The sequence below is a fragment of the Dasypus novemcinctus genome, chromosome 3, assembly GCF_030445035.2.
Source record: "Dasypus novemcinctus isolate mDasNov1 chromosome 3, mDasNov1.1.hap2, whole genome shotgun sequence".
In the NCBI taxonomy this organism is placed as follows: Eukaryota; Metazoa; Chordata; class Mammalia; order Cingulata; family Dasypodidae; genus Dasypus; species Dasypus novemcinctus.
The window spans coordinates 15,952,099-15,958,128 of record NC_080675.1 but is presented as its reverse complement, the minus strand read 5'-3'; the positions used below and the strand labels follow the sequence as shown (position 1 = coordinate 15,958,128).

Here is a 6,030-nt window from a genome sequence, read left to right as displayed (position 1 = left end):
TGCTTAAGCCATATCCATTCCCCTTTATTGTATTTTTAATCTCACTTATTGTGTCTTTCATTCCCATAAGCTCCGTTATTTTTTCTCTTTTTTTAAAGATTTATTTATTTTTTTCTCTCCTTCCCCCCCACCCCGTTGTCTGCTCTCTGTATCCATTTGCTGTACATTCTTCTGTGTCTGCTTGCCTTTTCTTTAGGCAGCACCAGGACCCAATTCTGGACCTTCCAGAGTGGGAGAGAGGTACTCAATCTTTTGCGCCACCTTGGCTTCCTGGTCTGCTGCATCTCTTATTGTCTCTCCTCTGTGTCTCTTTTTGTTGCATCATCTTGTTGCACTAGCTCTCTGCTCAGGCCAGTTTGCCATGCAGGGCAGCACTCCTGGGTGGGCCAGCACTCTGCTCAGGCCAGCTTGCCACATGGGCCAGCACTCTGCGTGGGCCAGCTCTCCACTCAGGTCAGCTTGCCTTCACCAGGAGACCCCAGGAATCGAACCCTGGATCTCCCATATGGTAGACAGGAGCCCAATCTCTTGAGCCATATCTGCTTCCCTCTGTTACTTTTCTTTCCAAGGTTTCACATTTTTCTTTTCTTTTTTCCACTTCGTTCAAACATTTTTGTAACCATGATATTCTAAGTGTAACTTCATCCTACATTTGAAATAATCTATCAGTGTAACATCCAAAGTAGTTTCAATCCTCCCTTCACCCCCAAAGAGCTACTGAAAATTACCAAGAAGGTATTTGTCTTAAGTAATATTGCTTGATTTACAAAATTCTTTCCCAAGGAAAAGTTCAAAAGGTAGTTATATGGATATTCAAACAATACTAGAAAGAGCTGACATCTTTTACTCATCATTCCTAAAATTAATGAATGACTCTTGCTTGCCCAAATGTTTTTATGAAACCACACAGTGTAAAATGCACCTATTACATTTAAAAAGTTAAACCCATAGTTATTTACTAGCACTGTTAAATATTACACAAAACATTCAAGTGGCAAGTAATTATAATGCAAGCCCTTGCATGGCAATCCAAATTTATTGAACTATTGATACTAAGTTATACAAAATTGTACCCCTTCAATTAAGGCTTTTAGTTTACATTTGGCCATCTCAAAGTAGTTGTAATGTTAAGTTGGTCAGTTTAAATACTATGGCTCCCTGTTGGATAGACACACAATCTTTATACCCAAATGTTAATGCATACAAAGGAACAAGACATTGTTAAATAAAACAGCAATCCTTATTGTAACTTAGGCCTTGTGGCCAGTTACACATGATTAGAATTACTTCCCACATCCACATCTACAGTACTCATCCACCATTGAACATTTCATCCAAAACGTTACACATGTGAAACAGTCACTAACAGGCAAAAATACTTAACCTGTATATTTAGTATTGCAAATACACTTATGCATGAGCAAACAAGGGATTCAAAGTGAGAATCTAGAGCTGCAGAAGCCTGAAAATGATTTATAAAAATTGTTAAATTATTAAAAAAATTGTTTGAAAATATTCACTTCTTGTTGTAGACCCCCACAGTACACTCAACTATAAACATTGTTCCCTATGTAAACAAAAAAGGAAACATAATAGGAGATTTGAAAAGTCTGGACATTTCCTTCCCAACAGATATTAAAGGCAATGTCTTTGAGACATTTTACTGAAAGGCTATCATATTTTAAAGACAAGATCACTGTCTCCACAGGTTTTTCAAAAATTAAACTACAGAGCTGTGTTAATCAAAATGCTTATTTTGTACAGTACAATGATAATGACCTTGAATTTCTTTTAAAAAATTACAATAAGCTACAAGTATCAAAGAAGTGAAGTTATCTGGAGTAGTCTATATTGGAGCTCTTTGGACTTTATTAAGCTAAAATAGTGGTGCTCTTAAGATTTACATTATTGTACTCTCCAGTACAAAGTTTATGGGGCGTGTTAAAGCATACAGGACACAGTTTTCATACATATACAACATTGGTGGATGAAGAATGTCTCTTAAGCAGTAATACTGGACGTAGCCTCTGAGTTTACCAGCTGCATACTCTAGGACTACGATATAAGTAAAAATCTCTCTTGTGATACTGGAAAGTGATTAGAATGTGCAAACTGATGTAGTAACTTTCACCTGCCTCTTGAAAGGGTACCACCACAGGAAAGTCCATTTAAGATGTTCGTAAGTTTAACAAAACTGTTGAATTGGGCAACAGTTCTTCAAACCTGGCTCAGAGCTACAATGCATTTAGTATATTAAAGCAGCTGATGTGATGTCTTTTTTGTGGGCTTTCCCAGGCACTGGAGTTTTTCTCTTAATTTGCCATAGTAGGTCATAAAAGATCTCATTAACATTTATTTTTGATTTTGCAGAAGATTCTAAGAATGCAGTTGTCATTGTCTTGCTAGATTTTGACCTGGTTTCTTTCCTATAATTCTTTCATCCTCCAAGTCACACTTATTACCAACCAGAATCATTGCAACATTATCAGTGTCTTTTACTCGAAGAATCTGTTCTCTCAGATCTTGAAAATCATTCAAAGTGGACTGTGCTGTGATGGAATGAACCTATGCAAAGCCTTGTCCATTTCTCATGTACAAATTCCTCATTGCTGTAAATTGTTCCATTCCTGCAGTATTCAAGATTTCAAGTATACACTATTGAGCACTAACTTCAACTTGCATTCCATAAGAATTTTCTATCTTAGGATCATATTTTTCAACAAAAATTCCTTGAACAAACTGCACGGTCAGAGAAGAATTTCCAACACCTCCTGAGCCAGGACCGACTAGCTTATACTCACGCATGGAGAGAAGTTGTCAAAATCTAGTACCCCTCGGGCTGTGCCGGGTCTGCACAGCCAGTCTCCCCGCAGCTCGCGCTCCCCCAGGGTGACTGCTCCCTGCGCCACGGATTTATTGCCACAGCCACTGCCGCTGCGGCTGGTTACACGCCTGACTCTCCACATTCTTCTTTATGCTTGCCCAGTGTCTTTTTTAATGTCTTTTATTTCTTTAGTCACGTTGTCCTTCAACTCCATGCTTTGACTTAGGATATCTATATGAACCTCATTATCAGTTGTTTCAAATCCTGTGTCTCATATGCAGCTTTGATCTGTTCCTTTGCCTGAGTCATATCTTCCTTTTTCTTAGTATGGCTTGTAATTTTTTGTTGATGGCTAGGCATCTGATTATGATGCTGCGTTTACTCTGTGTTCATTTTCTCTCGCCTGGAGATTTACTGTTAAGTAGCTGTGTGCTACCACTGAGCTTTGACTCTTAGTTCAACTTGTTCTAGATATTTAGGGTTGCCCCTGACTAACTTCTCAAACCAAGGGTAAGGATCCAGTGATGTGGTGCATGCCATTTTCCAAGGGCCTTGGAGTGAGTGTCAGTAGACACCTGTTTGTCTCTTCTTAAAAAGTAACGATTTTTCCTTTCTTGCTGTGCCCTTTTCCGGTTTGCCAGCAGGTGGCGCTCCCTGACAGATCGTGCGTCTTAGACCCCAGATGCTGGGATGGGGCCGGGGAGGAAATGGATGGATTCACTGTGACCCCGCCCTGGCTGGATGGGCAGAAGCAGTGTCCTCAAGGCTAGCCAAGCGTCTTAAACAAAGTTTCTCAGAAGTTGTTCTCCCTTGGCCTGCCTCCCCCTCCCTCCCCCTCTGTCCTCAGCAACCAGCCCAGGGCAGTAGGGAGGGTGTTGGAGAAGGCAAATTTTCTTCAGTTCCCTGCCAGCTCTCGGGGCCAACAGTGCAGTGCTCCATTGGCCTGAAGTTTGCAACCCCTCCAACACAGTAGCCCAAGTTTGCTGGCCAAAATCTGAATTTGCTGTAGGCTGTGTCCCTCCCTCTCCCCTCTCTTGGGGAAGAGGACCCTTGCAGCCTCCTCAGTCCCCAGCCGCTGCAGTTTGCAGACTGCTGTGTGCTCCAAGGGTGGGTGTAGGTGGGCCAGCAGCTGCAGCTGCAGCTTTACTCAGGGAATTTTCCCAGTCAGCCCTGACTCCTTCCATTTGCCCCTCTCTCCTCGGGGTGGTGTTTCTCCTTCCCCGGGTGTCCTAAGCTCAAGAGCTGCCCTCCAGACAGTCTCTGCCTGTCATCTAGCTATTTTTTTCTGGGAAAGAGGTGGTCCCTCTGTCCTCTAATCCACCCTCTTCGTGAAAGTCTCTCTGGACTGACTTTGCCTCATAGTACATTAAAAGTGCACTGCTAGAAAGTGGGTTTAGGACTCTTCTGGAAACAGTTAAGGAGAGTGTGGCTAGTATCAACAGATGTCAACAGTGGTGGTGGCGGCAGCGGGAGCATTATTACAAAGCCAAAAGCATTTATTAAGGGATGAATTTCATATTTTACTCTTCTAGTTTTTCATAGCGCAATTCCATTGAATTTGTGACCCATGTTAATCCAGATTCCCAATAAGAAAAATATTGGATGCAGGTTAAAATAAAGGAAATGTGATGACAGAATAAGTTGAGAAGGAGAAAGAAATAATAAGGAAATAAAAGAAAATGGAGCAAAAGAAAAGTGAGAAAGGGGGGCTAAAAAGGTTAAGTAGAGGCAAATTTTCAACATCTGGAAGCAGAGTTGCAGTTTTTGACTTTCATTTTGTTTCCTATAATTTATTGATACCTTTGTTTCAAAATCATCTAAGATAAGACTTCTGGCCAAAATACTATTTTTTTATTAAAGTAATTTGTTTTCATGTAACTAAATTGTCTTACCTTCTCCCCTGCAGCCTTAGAACACAACATCAGAGGAGAACTTCTAGTGTAAAAGGCAATGGCCCTCTTCCCGATTGGATTTATTTGTACACTGTTGGTATTTCCCAAATATCTGCAAAGGAAAGGAGAAGTTGAAAATCTCAATCAGGAAATAAAGGAAGGAATTTGGGAGTAAGGAATTCATAGTAAATTAAAGGAACTCTGTCTTGAAAGACATTAGACTTTCTAAAGTGCATCAAAATCATGCATTACCTGGGGCTGTTTTGAATTTCATAATAATGTGATCCAGAAATGTTCTTCTCTCTGAAGGTTTCTGGTCAGTTCCACCTTGGAGTCTACTGGGAGAACATGGAAGGTGTCGTATGATTAAGTTAGAGTGCACTATGTATAGCCCCCAACATTTGGTTTTAGTTGAAGGTTATAGACCTAACTTTCAAACTAGAACCTAGAGTCTGTTGGTTGTATATCTACCTTCTAAGAGGCTTATATGCCAGGGGAGAGTGCTAGAGAAAATACGAAATGTTAGACTATTCCCACTCACCACCTGGCTCTCAAATTTAGGGTGGAGAAACAGACGCTACATGCCAGCAGAAAGCTTTGGGGTCTCTGGAAAGTTTACTGCTGTTCAGATACATTTTTCCCCCCTTGTTTTACCTCTGAATAGAAGAGCTGCTCATTGTGCTTACTTCGTATTCCTTCACTGATTGCAGCAGAAGACTATGTAGCAAGACTGTTCTCAGGATAGCTAAATTTGTTTGTTTGGCAAATCTTATGAGTCTTCTCTGTTATTTGAAATCCATCACTAACCTGAAGGCCAATCCCAGTTGAAAGAACTTTAATGTATTCTCTCTAATTCATCTTTCTTCCCCTCCTTGGAAATAATTCTTGGCCAGTTTGTTTCTGTAACTATATAATAATTGATAGCATCATGATTTTGTGAAAATTATGCCAAAGACTTGGGCAAAAGCCTGGTTTTATATATATTGATCTACTTCTCGTTTGTCATACAAGTCTGATGAACTGTATTCTTCAGACAAACATGATGGTGATTCCTGAGAAAAACATTCTGACCCAATTAATTTTCTTTATGACACTTTTCACCATTTGCAGTTGCACAATTGCATTGTGTGTTTGTTGACTTGTTTACTCTGCTTCCTTGAATCCGGATGGGCAGGGGTCTGGCCTCCTTGCCCCAGCTGCAGGGTTGTGTTTATGATTTTGTTTGCATATTTGTTTCCTGCACACTGTTATCTCCCCACACCAGATGTGCACTATGTGAGGGCAGGGGACCTGGCAGTACACTCCAGTGTACTG

General features: G+C 40.7%; 1 pseudogene; it reads right to left on the bottom strand.

Moving 5' to 3' along the window:
• Positions 1-2,245: 2,245 nt before the first annotated feature.
• Positions 2,246-2,805, bottom strand: LOC101424161 (ras-related protein Rap-1b-like; annotated as a pseudogene).
• Positions 2,806-6,030: the final 3,225 nt, after the last annotated feature.